The 18,599-nt window shown below is 43.4% G+C and overlaps 1 protein-coding gene and 1 pseudogene across 4 annotated transcripts in view; both read right to left on the bottom strand.

Annotated features, from left to right (window-relative positions):
* Positions 1-18,599, bottom strand: part of Med14 (mediator complex subunit 14) — a 291,290-nt gene that overhangs the window by 104,496 nt on the left and 168,195 nt on the right. The window lies entirely within an intron of this gene.
* LOC143270862 (polycomb protein EED pseudogene) lies at positions 14,887-17,938 on the bottom strand (annotated as a pseudogene).

Genomic DNA, 18,599 nt, shown 5'->3' with positions numbered 1-18,599 from the left:
TGGTTGGTTGGTTTTGTATGTTTGTTTGTTTTTGGTTTTTCAAGACAGGGTTTCACTATATAACAGCCTTGGCCGTTCTGGTTTGTAGACCACACTGGCCTCGAACTCACAGAGATCCACCTGCCTCTGCCTCCCTAGTGCTGGGATCAAAGGTGTGCACCACCACGCCCAGCCCAAGGTATTTTAATGTTGGCTTAAGCATGAGGGTTAAGAGGAAAAAAGGTGCCCAGAAGGAATGGCAAGATTATAGCCAAGAACTTGGGTATGGGCTTCTCAAAGAAGAGTTGCAGCATGTAAACTGGACCCAGGTGAAGGCACAGGCTCCTCAAGGAGACAGTGGCATGGTGGTGCATGCCTGCAATCCCAGCATTTGGGAGGTGCAGGCAGGTCAGCAGTTATCCTCAGCTACATGGTAAATTCCAGGACAGCCTCCACTATGTCTCAAAAAGAAAAAAATCTGTGCTATTAATAGACCCTAGGATCTGGAAGACTAGTATCTTCTTAAGCTCTGACAAAATTTCATCTATTATTCCATTCATTATGGCTATTCTAACATCTAGATCTACCATATCTCTATTTGGTTTAGTTTGGGACTTATTTTGAGATAGGATTCCATGTAGTTCAGGCTCAAACTTGCTGTATAGACAGGGTTGGCCTTGAACTCCTGATCTGTCTCTACCTCTCAAGTACTGGGATTACAGATATACACTACCACACCCACACCCAGCTTTGATATATATATATTTCTTTACTTCCATGCAATATACTCTTGAAAGAATCTACTGGACTGATCCTCATTTGTGCTTATGGCAGAATTGCAGCAGTGAACATTGTGAGAGCATGCTATCCTAAATCTTAGAAGCTGCATGTGTATATGTATATTCTGACTAAACATTTTGGTACTGGACTATGCCTTCATATATTGCTAACCCCATTCTCAGGTGTATCCATTCTTTTCTTTCACTTATACCAAGGTTTGTAAAAGTTTTAGTGATCGTGTATATGCTTCATTTCATTTTGGAAAGCTCCAGTTTTATTGTGTGCTTTCCTTTAGACTATCTCCAGGCTATTACACATGGTCTTTGTGTTGTTGTTGTTTCATTGTTGGGTTTTTTTTTTTTTTTTTTTGAGACAGGGTTTCTCTGTGTAGTTTTGGTGCCTGTCCTAGATCTTGCTCTGTAGACCAGGCTGGCCTCGAACTCACAGAGAGATCTGCCTGGCTCTGCCTCCCAAGTGCTGGGATTAAAGGCGTGCGCCACCGCCACCACTGGCTATATAGTCTTTAGCTTGGGGTTTGGTTTGGTTATTTCATTTCTTTGAGACAGAATCTTGCAAATCATCCTGGATGCCCTGGAATTTGCCCAGGCTGACTTGAACTTGAGGTAGTTCTCCTAATTTGCTTCCTCAGTGTCCAGACTACAGATTAAAGGGCTGTTAGACCAAGAGTGCTAGGCAAGCATCTCCCTGAGCTCCATCCCAGCAAGTGTGCCAATGGTCTTTCTTGCTTCTTCTTGGGCTTATGTTTGAGTTTCTGAGACACTCTGTTATTTTTTAAAATGATTGTTATCATTATTGGGGGGCACACATGGAGATCAGATCACAGGAAACTTTGGGGATTGCTTGTCTCCTTCCTCCTTTATGTGGGTTCTAGGGATGGAAGTCACACACCCCCAGGAATGACAATAGCTTCTGGAGATGACACACACACTCAGCTTCAATTTGTTAACTGCTTCTTCCACTTGGAGGAGATGCTATTTATTTTGATTGTTTACTTTCTTTTAGATAATGTCTCAACTCTGTAGCCCAGGTAGCCTGGAACTCACTATGTAGTCCAGGCTGGCCTTGTACTCCTGGCAACCCTTCGGCTTGAGCTTTCTAAGATGGCAAGATCTAGTTTTGGATTCTTTTTCAGATAGAGTCTTATAGCCAGGCAGTGGTGGTGCACACCTTTAATCCCAGCACTCAGGGCAGAGTGGATCTCTGAGTTTGAGGCTAGCCCAGTCTACAGAGCAAGTTCCAGGACAGCCAGGGATACATAGAGAAACCCTGTCTCAAAAAAAGGGAGATAGACAGAGAAAGAAGAAAAGAGAGTGTCTTATGTAGTACAGACTGGCTTCAAACTCACTATGTAGCCAAGGATGACTTTGAACTTGTGATCCTCCTGCCTCTATCTCTCAATTGCTAGGTTTATAGGCACCACTACACCTGGTTTAGTCAATGCTGGGTATGGAACCCAGGCTTTGTGCATGCTAGGCAAGCATCTTCCTGAGCTCCATCCCAGCCAGTATACTGATAATCTTCTCAATTATTCTTGGTTCATGCTTGGTTTTTTACGATATCCTGTCCTTTTTGAAAATTATTTTATCATTACTGTGGGGCCATGCACGTGGAGATCAGGCTAGAGGACAACTTTGGGGATTGTTTCTCTCCTTCCTCCTGTGTGTGGGTTCTGGTGATGGAAGTCAGGCCGCCAGGTCTGTGCATCAAGCACCTCTATCCACTGAGTCATCTAATTTTTGGTCCATAGAAGGAAGTCAGTGTTTTAGCAATGAGAGATTCTAGGTCAGTTTCCATTAGTTGAATTAATCTGCAGAATAGATCTTTCAATACTAAAATGGAAGGTTGTTTTTTATTTTTGGTTTTTTTCCTGGCTTCTCTAACTCAAAATATAGCCAAGGATGACCTTGAACTTCTGATCCTCCTGACTCTACCCCTTAAGTGGCTGAGATTACAGGCATGTACAACTATGCCCAGTTTATGCAGTGCTAGAAATAGACCCCAGAGCTTCATGCATGCTAGTTAAGCACTCTACCAACCGAGGCACATCCCCAACTCCAAAATGTTAGTCCTTTTATATCCCTATTGTGCATAGTAATGATTTATGTAATGATACCACATGGGGTAGAACCTCATTTTCAAGCAGGAATTGGTATTTGAGAAGTTTAAGGGGAAAGGAATCTTCCCTAAAAAGTCAATATTCAAAATTTCCAAAACTTGCCTCTTCTAATTTACACTACCCGTGTCATTTGGTCATCCCAAGCTGTGAAGTCAGTATTTAAAGTCCACTCCATCCAATGGATTCCCACTTGAGAATGGGTGATGCCAGATATCAGTTTGTGGCCTCACGGTTCCGAGTTGGCTCTTTTTTTTTTTTTTTTTTTTTTTTTTTTTTTGCCTGCTTTGTGATATTGCCACTGTAAGCAGTTGCCAGGTCTCACAGTGTCGAGCTTGGTCAGGTGAGGGTGCTGGAGGAACAGTACACAGCCCAGTAGTGGCAGGAGCTTGTCTTTCTAGTTTGGCTTGTTTCCTTTTCCTGGCATCTATGGTCCAAGTGGTATGTAGAAGACCTAGTGACACCCACCATTCAGTGACTGCCAGCATGCCAGAAGATAACATCCTTGTTAGCAATGTACAGGAGGATACTTGGTGGCATGCACCTAAGCAGGCAGCTCCTGATCATCAGCTCCAGCTTCCTAGTGCCAGCAGGTCAATAGTGTCCTGGCAAGCAGCTCCCTCACTGTAGCCTTACCCAGCTTTACCCTGCTACCCCTTGGAGGACTTTTCCACTGTCCAGCCAGCTACAAGCTATACTGTCAAATACTGTGAATGTTAGCCCGGATGGGGCAGGCCAGTGTCCGGGTGTTGGCTTTCCTTGGATCTATCCCCTCAAGTCTAGAGGTAGCTGCTTCTTGCAGGGCTGTTCTTCCACTCTTTTAGTCTTCTGTCAATCATCCTTTGTAGGTCGGTATGCTGGGGGATGGGGTGGGGAGGGTGCATGCAGGTGTGTGCCTGTGTGTATAAGTCAGAAAACAAATTTGGATGCTGTGGTAGTTTGAATGTAATTGACTCCCCTAATTTCATAGAGAGTGGCACTATTAAGAGGTGTGGCTTTGTTGGAGTAGGTATGGCCTTGTTGGAGGAAGTGTGTCACTGTGAGGGCAGGCTTTCAGGTTTCCTATGCTCAAAATACTGTCCAGTGTTTCAGTTAACTTCCTGTTGCCTGCAAGATGTAGAACTCTCAGCTGCCTCTCCAGTACCACCTCTACCTGCATGCCACCATGCTCCCCATCCTGATGATAATGGATTGAACCTCTGAAATTGTAAGTGAGACCCCCAATGAAATGTTTTCTTTATAAGAGTTGCTGTGGTCATGGTGTCTCTTCACAGCAATAGAAACCCTAACAATGACAGAAGTCATGCTCTCAGAAGTCTTCCACCTTTCTCTATTTTGAGACAGGGTCTCTCATGGGGCAGAACTTTCCCAAGTAGGCGAGGCTGCCTGGCCAATGGTGTGTGGGATCAGCCTATCTCAGCCTCTCATCTCACTATCCCGGGGACTACAAATAGACACGACCACCATTGGCTTTTTAGAGGGGCGTGAGGGATCTGAACTCAGCTCCTTAAACTTCCAGGCAAATGTCTTACTGCCTGAGCCATCTCCCTAGCCCTCTATCCTTTTACCGAATCTTTAATTAATAATTCTGTACATAAGCCGTGTTCAAATTACTCATATGCATTCTGTCTCCTTACTGCGCCCGAACTGATACACCTGACAAAACTAAACGCAAGGAGTCCAGGTTGGATTGAAATCACATTTGAAAAATGAGATCCTGCCGTTGTCAAACTTACAATAAAATATTTCAAAAGCTGACAGAAAAGCAATCCACCACTAGCACAAAGTTGCAGACATAATGAGTGAAAGGATAAGAGCCCACACCCCTACTAGAGTAGAGACAGTAGGCTAAGAATTAAAAGAACGTGAGATCAATTCAGTTTGGGCAATTATAAAACCTAAAAGAAGAATAAGACACACACCCCATAAAAAGCATGGGCTGACGAAATGTTTAGTAGGTAAAGATGCTTACTTCCAAAGCTACTGAGTTCAATCTCTAGGACACATGATAGAAGGAGAGAACTGGCTCCTGAAAGTTGTCTCTTTTTTTTTTTTTTGAGCTGAGGACCGAACCCAGGGCCTTGTGCTTGCTAGGCAAGCGCTCTACCACTGAGCTAAATCCCCAACCCCGAAAGTTGTCTTTTTACATCCATACTTGCACCATTGTACACACACACATGCACACACGTGCACACACGTGCACACACACACAAAATAAAAATATTTTTGAAAAGAAAAACTAGGATTAGAGAGATGACTCAGTGTTAAGAGTACTTACTGCTCTTCTAAAGGACCCATGTTGGGATCTAAGCACCATGGCAAGCTGTAAGTGGTTTTTTCTGTCCTGCCTGTCAGCTCCCAAAAAACCACACTAAGACTTATTATTAATTATGAAAGCTTGGCCAATAGCTTTGGCTTGTTTCTAACTAGTTCTTATAACTTAAATTAACCCATATCTTTTAGTCTATATTCTTTTACATGGCTCAGTTACCTTTATTCTGTCTTGCCCATGCTGCTTCCTCTGTGGCTTCTGGCATCTCTCTCATCTCTGCCCTTCTTCCCAGAGTCCTCTCTGCTCCAGAAGTCCTGCCTAGCTATTGGCTGTTCAGCTTTTTATTAAACCAATCTGAGTGACAAATCTTCACAGTGTACAAAACGATTATTCCACAACAGCAAGCTGCTCACAGCTGCCTATACCTCCAGCTCTAGGAGGCCAGACACCCTCTTCTGGCCTCCATGGCTACTAGCACACACATGCACATACTCACACACATATATGCAATTTTTAAAAAATAATAGTGTTTTTTAAAAGAAAAGCTAGATTGGAGGAAAATAACCACAAATACAGAGACCTTAAAAATACAGGTACTTTGGGTGCTGCAGAGACGGCTAAGCCATTAAGAACACATGTTGTTCTTACAGAGGGCCTGGTTCAGTTCCCAGCACCCAGTTGGTGGCTCAACCAACAGCAATTGCAGGTCCAAGGGAATCCAATGCCCTCTTCTGACCTCTGCAGGTATCCTGCATGCAAGCAATAAAAACACTCATACATGGCTGGGCGGCGGTAGCACACACCTTTAATCCCAGCACTCAGGATGCAGAGCCAGGTGGATCTCTGTGAGTTTGGGGCCAAAAAACCAAAAACAAAACAAACATACAACAGAAAAACCCATTTATATGTGTTAAATAAATAAATGTAAAAGTATGCTTTAAAAGGCAGGCACTGAAAAGTAATTCAGTGGCTATGGTGCAAAGCATATTAGATACAACTAAAAAGAAGTAAATTAACACTAAAATAGATTAAGGCAGTTTTCCTGAATGCTATGACATGGAATAATGCAAAATTGGGACATATGAACAAGTTTGAGATTTAAAAAGTAAAATATATACAACCAAGAGAAGTCAAGTGTGGCAGTGCATGCCTTTAATCACAGCACCTGGGAAGCAGAGGCAGGCAGAGTTCAAGACCAGCGTGGTCTATAGGGTAAGTCACAGGATAGCCAGGGCTACACAGAGAGACCCTGTCTCAAAACCCAATAATAATAATAATAATAATAATAATAATAATAATAATAATAATAATAATAATAATGCTAAGAGAAATATTTATAGTGTGTTCCCTTTATGTAAGAAAGGAAAAGAAACAAAGATACCTCCACTATAGACTACTGGCAGTGGTCGAGAGAGTGCCCGAGCTGACCTACTCTGGTGATCGGATGGCCAAACACCCTAACTGTCCTGATAGAACCCTCATCCAGTGACTGGTGGAAGCAGATGCAGAGATGCACGGCCAGACCCCAGGTGGGAATGGGGGCGTGGATTGAAGGGGAAGGCTGGGGGTGGGAGGAGGGAGGACAGGGGAATCCGTGGCTGATATGTAAAACGACTAGAAAATCTCATATAAAATTTAAAAAAAAAGATGCTGAAAGCAACAACTGCACAAGAAGCATCTCAGTCTCACTGGTTATTTGTTAAGGAGTATTTTTTCTAAATTTTGTAATTTTATACTACCTAGCCCCTTTTTAAGATGTCTTAAAGTTATTTCTTCTTCTAAATAAGTATTGATTTATACTCAATGTTCTATTTGAAATACAGTTTCCTTCTTATTAAAGAGACCCCCAAAGGAGAAGAAAGTGGGGTATGGTTGTGGGTGCCTAAACTCCCAGCATTTGTGAGGCCCAGGCAGTGGGAGTGGCAGTTGGAGGCAAAGGTTATATCTCACATAAAGATAAACCAACAGTGGGTCTCCTCTTTATTAGATTTCCACAGCAACTCAAGAAGATATGAAGATAGACCGATGAAAAACAATGCATTTGTGTGTGTGGAGGAGGTAGATGTGGGCAGGGATGGATCGGAGACCTCTACTGTATGCATTTTATATTAGTGTAACTAATTCAAGAAGTGTGTTAGTCCAGGCCCTCTGAACCAGAAGCCAGGATGGAACTGGCTACACAGGACTGATCAGGGAGAGAGACTGATCAGGACTGATCTGTGAGAGGGAAAGGGGAGGAGGAGGAGGAGCCTTCCGACACTGCAGTTCCGAGGCCTGGGGAAGGCAGCTTGTTCCACACTGACTGAGACTGCAGTGCAGTTCAGGATGGGTTGTCAGACTGACGAGGCAGCCTCGGGCCCAAAATACCCATCAGAGGAAACGCACGTCCTGTAGAAATGGATCTGCCTCAATAGCCATGCCCTGTTTAGTCACTGGCTGCTACCAGCGGCCTTTGTGAAGGACTCTGTCTGCACTGCTGCTTGGTAGATTCAGAAGACAGCAGGCTGAGGCCATCTGTCACTTATGTTCCTTGGAGCAAGACATTGGAGTGGCATATTTTCATAGCCTCCACATCATGAGACTAAATTTTGTATTGAAAAGATGAATGAAGACATTTTCAGACAAAGACTGAAAGAGCTTATCACTCACATGTCTTCTACAGCAACTAAGATTTCATTTTACATCTAAACATCACTTCGGATTTGAATCAGCAGCCTGGTACTGACATTTTGTAAATGTAGCATGATGTTTGCTGTATCACTTAAGGATCTCTCAAGGATTTGCTTGAAAAAGAAATGTTTTGAGTCCTGGAAGGACAGTATAGGGTGGAAGCAGCAGCAGGAAGCAAACACATTAGAAAACATTTGGGAAATAAATCAATAAATATAGGAGGCAGCGAGCTGACTCGGCAGCCTGGTGTACTGAGTCTGATCCCCAGGACCCAACATGGTAGAAGAAGAGAACCTACTCCAGCAAGTTAGCCTCTGTCTTCTTAGTCAGTGCTCTATTGCTGTGAAGAGACACCATGGCCATGGGCACCTCATATATATATATATATATATAATTTACTTGGGGCTGGCTACAGTTTCAGAGGTTTAGTCCATTGTCACCGTGGTAAGGAGTATGGTGGCACATGGGCAGATATGATAGCTTCGAGTTCTACATCTGGATCCATGGACAGCAGGAAGGGAGAGCCACTGGGACTTGGAAACTCCAAAGCCCACCCCCAGTGACATACTTCCTCTAACAAGGCCATACCTAACCCCTCTCAAGTAGTGCTACTCCCTGGTGACCTGGTGACCAAGCTTTCAAATCTATGTGCCTGTGGGGGCCATTCTAATCCAAACCACAGCAACCTCTGACTTCCACATGCATACACACACACACAAACACACACACACACACACACAAATAAAAGAAATGCAATTGAAAAATCAACAAAAGTATAAATAAATCTATTGGCATTAGCCATTAAAAAATCTAGATATGATCTTGTAAGTAGACAAATGAACCAAATTCCCATGACACATGCCTGTGACTGCAGGACTAGGGAGGCTGAGGCAGGGGGATTTTAAATTCAAGGCTAACCTGGACTACATGGGGAGAGACTGTCTCAAAAAACAAATATAAAAATGATTAATTTGAGTATATTAAAAACAAAATGAAACTAAAACACGTGTAAAACTGAAAGGGGGAATCGGAGGTTCCGATTTTTAAGGTCTGTGCATTTGTCGCGAGGATTGAAAAACACAAGTTCGGATTTCAAACAAGTTGTTTAAGGGAAATGACCATGGGGCTGGGGGATGGCTCACTTAGTAAAATGCTTGCCTCACAAACGTGAGGACTCGAGTTTGATCCCCAAACACATATAAACTGCCGCACATGGTGGTATACCCTTGTAATCCAAGTTCTGGGGAGGCAAAGACAGACTATCCCCGGGTCTCACTGGGCAGCCAGGCTAGCCTACGTGGCTACCTTTTGCCCAATGAGAAACCCTATCTTAAAAAAAAAAAAAAAGGTGGATAGCTGTCCTAAGGATGACACCTAAGGCTGATCTCAGGCTTCCAAGCACACACATGTGCACCCACACACACACACGTGTTCACACTATACATAAAAAGATTACTCAGGCTGGGTGGTGGTGGTGATGGTGGTGGTGGTGGTGGTGGTGGTGGTGGTGGTGGTGGTGGTGGTGGTGGTGCACGCCTTTAATCCCAGCACTCAGGAGGCAGAGGCAGGTGGATCTCTGTGAGTTGAAGGTCAGCCTGGTCTACAGAGTGAGTTCCAGGACAGGTTCCAAAACTACACAGAGAAACCCTGTCCCCCGCCCCCCCCCCAAAAAAATACTCTAGCAGTAAACACTTTCTACCTTTGATGAAAAAAAGCATGACTCAAAGGGAGTAACGGGAAGGCCTGAGGGCCTAAAGGAGTCTCTCAGCTGGGTTTGAACTGCTTCAGTCCAGTTCTCTTATGTGTGTAATATGTATGGGGGGGGTGAGACAGGGTTTCTATGTAACCCAGGCTGTCCTGGAATTCAGGATCCTTCTGCCACTACCTCCCCAGGACTGAGATGATAGGCGGACGCCAGCACACCCTGCATCGGGGACTTCTTTTTGCCTTTTCATTTTCTCCTTTTTGAACTGGGACATCCAGAACGTAGCCTGTGCCTCAGCTATCCCTGTGCTCTGGAGATGGATGGATGTTTTGTTCTTTTAGCTGCATAGGTCCACAGATGGAGAGAAATGGTGTGAGGAGTCTCAGCCACGCTGATCTCAGTGACTTGATGAGACTTTGGACTTGGGAGCTTATGGGATTTAGATGAGATTGAGACTTTGAGGACAAGTAGAAATGGGACAAGCCCCCTGGGAACTTTGGGAAAGGATGAATGTGGTTTCCGGTTAGAAGCATGAGCTGCTGGGGACCAGAGGACAGGCTGTGGCAGGCAAAATCTTTTTAGTGGTCCTCAAAGATGTCTCTTCCTAGAGCATCCAGAACGTGTGGATAAGCTGTGACTATGGTATCTCTCCTGTGATGATAGAAGTTCACATAGGGAGAATATCCACGTGGGCCCACCCTAGTCATATAAGGCTTCTTTGGTTTTGTTGTTTATGTGCACAGGTGTTTTGCCTATGTGTGTGTATGCACCATGTGTATGCCTGGTACCCTCAGAGGCCAGAAGAGGGTATCCAATGCACTGTAACTGGAGTTACAGACAGATGTGAGATGCCGTATGGAAGAGCCATCACTCTAGCCCTTCTTGGTTTTGGTTGTTTGGTTTGGTTTTTGGTTTTGGTTTTGGTTTTTTCAACTTTTCTGAGACAAAGTCTCACTTAGTCCAGATTGTCCTCAAACTTGTCGAAATCCTTCTGCCTCAGCTTCCCAAATGTAGATTGCCAGTGTGAGTGACCATGCCCAGCCATGAGCCAGTTTTTATTTGTTTGGTTTGCAGGTGCGTGCGTGCGTGCGTGCGTGCGTGCGTGCGTGCGTGTGTGTGTGTGTGTGTGTGTGTGTGTGTGTGTGTGTGTCCTCATGGTGCAACAGAAAGGAAAGTCAGGTTTGAAACATAAGAAGAACATGCTTACTTGAAGATAGAGCTGTGTGCAAGGATCAGAGAGAATAGCCTCTAGAAGCTAAGCATAACACCTAGTGGCAAGGAATTCAGGATTTAAGAACTAAAACTGCATGGAACTGAATTCTGCCAAGAGCCTAAATGGGCAAGGAAGTAAAGGCTACCCCAAACTGGCTAGACAAGAGCCAACCAGTAGATTTCAGCCTTGTGAAATCTGAAGCAGAATAACCGTCTGAGCCTGTCTAGACTTGTGACCTAGGCATCTGTTGTTTTACTTGTTACGTTTATGAGGATTCTTTGTACAGCAGTAGAAAATCACATGCTATCTCCTTAAAATATGTCTCTTTTTATCTCTGGGACCTCTGAGTACCACATTTGGAAATAGGTTTTTATAGCTGTAGTTCAGGTAAGATGAGATCACAGTTGAATAGGAGAGGACCTACTTCAATGACTGCTATCTTTTTAAACATTTTTAGTTAGTGTGTGTGTGTGTGTGTGTGTGTGAGAGAGAGAGAGAGAGAGAGAGAGAGAGAGAGAGAGAGAGAGAGAGAGAGAGAGAGAGAGAGAGAGAGAGATCGTTGATCACTGGTGCCACAGCACATGTAGAGGTCAGAAAACAACCTGTAGAAGTTGGTTCTCTCCTTCCAACACTAGGGTCCTGGGGATTGAACCCAGGTCATCAGGCTTGGCGGCAGTGCCTTTACTGGCCTGCTGAGCATCTCTAGCCCAGACTGGTGTCTTTATAAAGGAAAGAAGAGGGAGATTAGGAGACAGAGACACACAGAAGGAAGGAGGCCATGTAGTCATGGAAACAGTGAGCTGTGTGGCACACACAGAATGCCAAAGAATGTAGAAGTTGCCTGGAGCCTCAGAGATCAGGAAAGATTCTTTTCTTCCCTAGGATTCCTCAGAGAACTGGTCATAATGGCACATATCTGTAATCCCAGAATGTGGGAAACTGGTGCAGAGGGATCGGAAATTCTGGGTTCCATAATAAGCTCAAGGCCAGCCTGAGCTATATAGTGAGATCCTGCCCCTTCCCTATAAATGAAAAGTCTTTAGAGAGAGGGCAAGCATGGCTGGCTGTATTGACACCCTCATTTTGGACTTGTAGCTTCTAGGGTTTCCAGAGTAACTATGCATTTGTTTCTGTGTGTGCAGGTACATATGTATGTGTCAGGGGTTACATTCCTCAGGAGCTACCCACCTTGTTAGGCTGGGTTGTTTGAAATGGTTCACATCTATTTCCTTATTTATTTATTTATTTATTTATTTATTTATTTATTTATTTATTTATTTATTTATTTATTTACCGAGGATATAGGTGTGCTACCTTGTATATGTGGGAGTCAGAGGACAACTTGAAAGAGTCGGTTTTCAGCCGGGCAGTGGTGGCGCACACCTTTAATGCCAGCACTCGGGAGGCAGAGGCAGGTGGATCTCTGTGAGTTCGAGGCCAGCCTGGTCTGCCAAGTGAGTTCCAGGAAAGGCGCAAAGCTACACAGAGAAACCCTGTCTCGGAAAAAAAAAAAAAAAAAAAGAGTCGGTTTTCTCATTCCACCAAGTGGGACCTGGGGTCCCACTCAAGTCATTGAGCCTTTACCAGATGAGCCATTTCTTCTCACTGGCACCTGGGGCTCCCTGCTTAGGACAGAGTGGTTGGCCAGTGAGCCCAGAGATGTCTGTCTCTGCCTCCACAGCATTGTTGTCTCAAGCATGAGCCCCATGCCCAGCTTTTTTGTGCTTTGTTTTGTTAAGATAGGGTCTCACCATGTAGCCCCAGCTGGCCTGGAACTTGATATATAGACCAGGCTGGCTCAAACTCTCTGCCTCCTGAGCATTCCAGTTAAAGGTATGCACCATCTGGCCACTCCAAGATTTTTTGTTTTATTTTAGTATTATTATTACTATTATTTTACATCCTAACCACTGTTTCCCTCCCTCCTCTCCTCCCAGCCCTCCCCCCATCCACTCCGCTTCCATTTCTCTCCAGAAAAAGTCCAGCCTCCCATGGATATCAACCAAACATGGCATATCAAATTGCAGTAACACTAGGCACGTCCCCATGTATTAAGGTTGGGCAAGGTGACCCAGTGCGAGGACTAGGTTCCCAAGAGCCAAACAAAGCGTTAGTTAGGGACAGCTCCTGTTCCCATTGTTAGAAGTCTCACAAGAAGACCAAGGTACACAGCTGTCACATACATTCAGAGGGCCTAGGTCAGTCCCATGCAGGCTCCCTGGTTGTCAGTTCAGTCTCTGTGAGCCCTATGAGCCCAGGTGAGTTGATTTTGTGGGCCATGTTCTCATGCTGTCCTTGACGACTCTGGCTCCTACAGTTCTTCCTCCCCCTCTTCCACAGGGTTCCCCAAGCTCCACCTAATGTTTGGCCATCACTGCCAGCTTTGTCCTGTGGATTCTGAGGGTTCAGTTCAGGCTCTTGAGTCTGCAGTAAGTGCTTCACCAAGTGCTTCCCACTCTTCCGGAGAACAACAGCACCCATATTAATAGGGCAGCTCACAATTGCCTGGGACTCGAGCTCCAGGGGGTCCAACAGCCTCTCCTGGCCTCCTTGGTCACTGTCACACTGTGGCATACATTTACAGAGACACACAGGATGGTGGCTTAAATGAGAATAGTTGCCATAAGCTCAGATGTTTGGACACCCGGTCTCCAATTGATGGTGTTGCTTGGGAGGGTTAGGAGGTGTGGCCTTATTGGAGGAAGGCTTTGAAAAATTAAAGACCCCATTTCAAAACAACGAAAAGAAAACCTTAAAAACAGTAACTAATGTAAACACACATAAATAAAAATAAAATCTTATAAAACATGAGTGTCATATGTTTCCGGTTATGAAATGACCAAACGCTACCAGTGACTTTATTTTCTATTTATTTTTGTGAGACAGGGTCTCACTATGTAGCCCTCATTGTCCTGGAACTTGCTGAGTAGACCAGGTGGCCTCAACCTCACAGAGATCCACCTGCTTGACCTGGTGCTGGGATTGACACTCCTGTCTTCTGTAAGAGCAGTCTGTGCTCTTAACCACTAACCAGTTCCTCCAACTCCCCATCTATTAGTCACCGTTCTGTGGCGGGAGTCATGTGACTTCTTCAGGGGACAAGGCCTGAGAACAGCACTTACAAGTTCTCCTTGTGGCAACGCCCTGGGGAACCTGACCCTCTGTGGCAAGGCCGATGGACAGTTCACTGCATAACTCTGGGCACGCCCCCAGGAACACATATGCTACCCGCGCTCCTTGCTCTTCTTATACAAACCACGCTGCTGGCTGCCTCTAGTTCACTTTCTCGGGGCTATGGATGGAATGGCTATTGCATTAGGAAACCGCCCCCCCCATGACTCTCCTCAGGGTGAGCCAGAGGGGATGATGTTCAAAATACACAGTGAACCTGACTCAGTCCCTGAAGCCTTTGATGTTTCAAGTGTGACCATGAACTCAGGCTTCTCAAGAACACGATGTTGCCTTTCCAATGCACCTTGTGACTAGCCTGAAAGAGCCACAGGAGTTCATGACATTCCAAATTTGCATAACTGTTCTGGAGAGAATGATTTTAATCACAAGAGTCTAGGAGGAATGCAAATAAACAGATGATATCAGGAGTTACTGGGAACATCTAGGAGCAGGGATGAAGCAGAATCATGGAAACCCCCAGTGCCCTCCTTCCTAATGGCTGTGCCAGTACTGGAGGAAGTTGAGAGGAAGGAGACATGAAAGAAGGGATAAGTAGTGCCAGCTATTGAGAGTGAGCTTCCAAGTTATGGTGCCTGTAGGATAAGTGGGGAACCGGGAGGAGATCGACTGGTACAGGATGTAGAATGAGTTGATCCAGCTTTGGCTGGGGAGTTGATTGTGAGAACTCAGACCCTACCTGATGTAAATATTAACCACTTATTCCCCCAGGGTACTCTTAAGCAGGGAGAAATAAGGAATTTGTAGATAGATAGATAGATAGATAGATAGATAGATAGATAGATAGATAGATAGATAGATAGATAGATAGGTAGATAGGGAGAGAGAGAGAGAGAGAGAGAGAGAGAGAGAGAGAGAGAGAGAGAGAGAGAGAGAGAGAGAGAATGGACACAGGATAGCCTTGGGAGGGCCTGGATCTAAATCCACTAGCCCCTTCTGTCTCTACTAAATTTTTATTTTATTTTATTTTATTTTACAAAAATAAATTTGTATTCAAAGCAGTAAAGTCTGAGCAAGAAGACAGTACAAAGAATGTAAACATCACTACATTCAGCGCAGCCTGATTGAATGCTGAAAAACAAGTCTACATGTTCTATGTGCCCTTACTAACAAGATACATTAATTCTATTTTACAAAGACAACATATTCTAATTTTCACTAGGAAAAAACAGTTTATCGAAGTCGATCCCAACGCCAAATGCTGGCGTCATCACAGACAGCTATGAGGATGCTGCTCTCCTGCTAAAACGGGTCTGTCAGATAAGAACACCACCTTTATGATGAGTCAGCGTTGTACATTGGCTTTATGAGGATCTTCTACTTCTAAATCCCAAACATAAAGTTTGCCAACCTGATCGCCCAATGCAAGCATCTGTTTAAAATTAACACAACACTAAGCACTAAGGTATTCGAGTAATCCTAAAACCTCTTCCTTGCTTAGAGAAGCTTCGGCTCCAGCCTTGATGGCCCTCTTGACTAATTCTTATATCTTATTTTACTGATTTGTAAGTAGGAATAAGAAAGAGCAATATTTCCTTGCCATCATGAGAAAATAAGGCTCTGCAACATTTCATGGATGGCGTTACAGTACTTTTTCTCAACTTTAGACACCAAGAGTGGATGCTCTTCAAAGCTTTGTTAGAGAAATAGTCAGTTAATTGTCTGACAAAATTGCAGCAAAATTTAATGTTTTAGATAATAGTTATTTTACCTTCCATGTTGATTTTTCTCTTAAGCTTTTCTAGAAAACAGCTAGGTAAGATGATAAACACATTTAAAACACTGTGTCTTAGGAACATAACATTACCAACACCTAACTGCCCATTTCTTTTATAACACTGTAGATAATGTGCAGCACCCAGGAGGTAGCCAAAGTAATCAACACAGGACCAAGACAACCAATGCTCGAGGACAAGGAGCATGAACAGAACAGGAAAGGCTAGAACTACACGGTGTTTCAGAAGACAGTTCCAAATGTAAAAGTATGTGCTGCCTTTTTTGCCAGAAATCCATAGAAAACCTCATGTACCAAATGTCACACTGGCTGTAATCAAATCGCCCAAGAATAGTCACATTAGACTCACTAGGTTTAATTTTATCTATATCATCCTCCATTTTGCCAGGTTTCCAGCATACAATAGCATTTTCACAAGACGTGGAAAGTATCAAATCACCTAACCATCACACACAGTCAACAGAATTCCTATGTATGTCTCTGGTAGAAAAGTCAGGAAAGTGGATTTTCTGGGAAATAAATGGCCTATTAGTTTTATTTGGGTTATAATCATAAGATTCCTTAATCGCATTCATCATTCTCTTCGAGTTGATTCTCCAAAGTTTAAGAGAGTGAGCCATACCACAGGACATTATTTTTTCACCCAAAAGATCATAATCAGCACTCAGAAAGAACTTCATCTCTGTGTCCTTCCATGCCTCCAAATATTGTCACAAGTGTGTCCATTTGGATATTCCATAATCATAAGGCATGATCTTTACTTACTGACAGGAGAATATTTGGGTGTCATGGGTGGAATTTCAACTCATTGATAGCATTTCCATGGCTAACATAGTGCTTTATACACTGCATTGTTATGGGATTTTTTTTTTTTTTTTTTTTTTTGGTTTTTCGAGACAGGGTTTCTCTGTGTAGTTTTGGTGCCTGTCCTGGATCTTGCTCTGTAGACCAGGCTCTCCTCAAACTCACAGAGATCTGCCACCACCCAGCAGGATGAATTATCTTTATTATGCTTCTAGATCCAGCAATAACAAGGAGAGAGTGGCTGGTGTTGCTATCATAGGTCCAAGCACAAGTATAAAAGTTTTCATCTGCATCAGCATCTACATAAGACTGCAATAACTGGATTTCCCCTAAAGGACTTTTTAAAGGGGTGAGGCAAAAGCCCTCCCCCAGCACAGCCAAGTATAGACCATCCCAAATACCTGGTGACCTTGCACATGGTCAAGCCATCCCCTTATGCGACCCTGCTGGGTAAAGCAAGCTCAGATCTCACTAGAAAACTTTTGTGGGCTTCCACAGGTCCCTCCTCTTGATTTTTTAAAGAGCCCCTCAGGCTCCATCAAATAGACTGAGGTCTGTCTTAGGTTGTCCTCTATGATTATTTCTTCCATTACCCATCATGGAGATATGCTTTCCATCAAGCATACTCTGTCTTAGGCTGGAAGCTATCAAGAACAAGTTGCTCATCCTTGGCTCTCAACTCTGGCCCAGGTTCCTATTGAGCTTACAACCTACACAGCGATCTCCACAGCTGCCATACCTCCCAGTACAGGAGTAGAGGATGATAAAGATGGCATATCTTTTATGGAATGGGTCTTAAGATGTCTAGAACAATTTTATCTGTGCCAAGCCCTTTTTCAACTAAAACTCTTGATGCAAACTGCATCCAATAAACTACATCTAACTTAAAGATTTCCCTAGCTTTTTACCAAACTCTGGTTCCTCAACCTTAACATAATTCTGGTATAAACATCACCATACATATTTACAACACTTAATTGACTTATCATCAATATACATATTTACTATTATCACCACACATATTTACACTTTTTAAGCATTTACACTCACATTCAACATTACACTTAACAAAATCACATTCAACATATTCTTATTTATACTTCTTACAAGCCTATATTCATAAGAAAACTCTATAGGACTACCTTAGAAAATATGTAGGAGAGATTTCTTAGAAGAACTATAAAGACTCTTAGCAGAACTAACTTACACTAGAAAGAATCTCTTAGCAGAACTTGGTCTTATTTTTCATAGATATACTTCTTAGAACTATTAGAAAGACTTACACAATATCTACCCTAATATAAACTTACATTCTATGGGACTACTACTTTCTTAGAACTATTAGGTTCTCAACAAGACAGGAAGTATGCAAATCATTTCTTTTTTTTTCTTGTTTTTTTTTTTTTCAAGACAGGGTTTCTCTGTGTAGCTTTGTGCCTTTCCTGGAACTCACTCTGTAGACCAGGCTGGCCTCCAACTCACAGAGATCTGCCTGCCTCTGCTCCCCAAGTGCTGGGATTAAAGGCATGTGCCACCACCTCCCAGCTTGCAAATCATTTCTAAAGTTCAGAGTTTACAGTAAAGTTCAGAGTTTATAGTCAGCTTTGATATCAATCTGAAAGTTTGAAACAAAATCTAATTCTTTAATGGCTCTCCTTCAACCCTGGGATTTAGTGAGTGTTGTTATAAAAACTCTATTAAGAGCTATCTCAGTTTACAGCAAACCCAAAAAGGAAGGAAAGAGATGAGAAGAAAAACCTCCTAGGGAATTTTCTGTTTCTGAATTGCTTAGCTGGCAGCGCAACAATTTCCCCTCAGAAGATAACTGTCTGAGTCGGAGTGGGGTTCCAGACCTGCAGCCTGCAGCAGGTTCCTCTGTGTACCAAAAACATTGCTAAAACTTCATCCCAAATTCCTCAGCAATCTAGAGGTCTTCTTATTCTCCTACTATCCCCCGACTGCAAGATGGAATCTCAATATCAGAGAAATTGATTTAGCTGCTTATCACTGCAGTTCCTCTAAAGGAGTGTCATTAGAGGTGACATTTCTCTGTTCCACCGTCATCACCAAACTCAGACAATATTCTCCCTTCTTAATTTTTCAAAGCTGTCAAAGAGT

This window comes from Peromyscus maniculatus, chromosome X, assembly GCF_049852395.1.
Source record: "Peromyscus maniculatus bairdii isolate BWxNUB_F1_BW_parent chromosome X, HU_Pman_BW_mat_3.1, whole genome shotgun sequence".
Lineage (NCBI taxonomy): Eukaryota > Metazoa > Chordata > Mammalia > Rodentia > Cricetidae > Peromyscus > Peromyscus maniculatus.
This window is presented reverse-complemented; position numbering and strand designations above follow the sequence as displayed.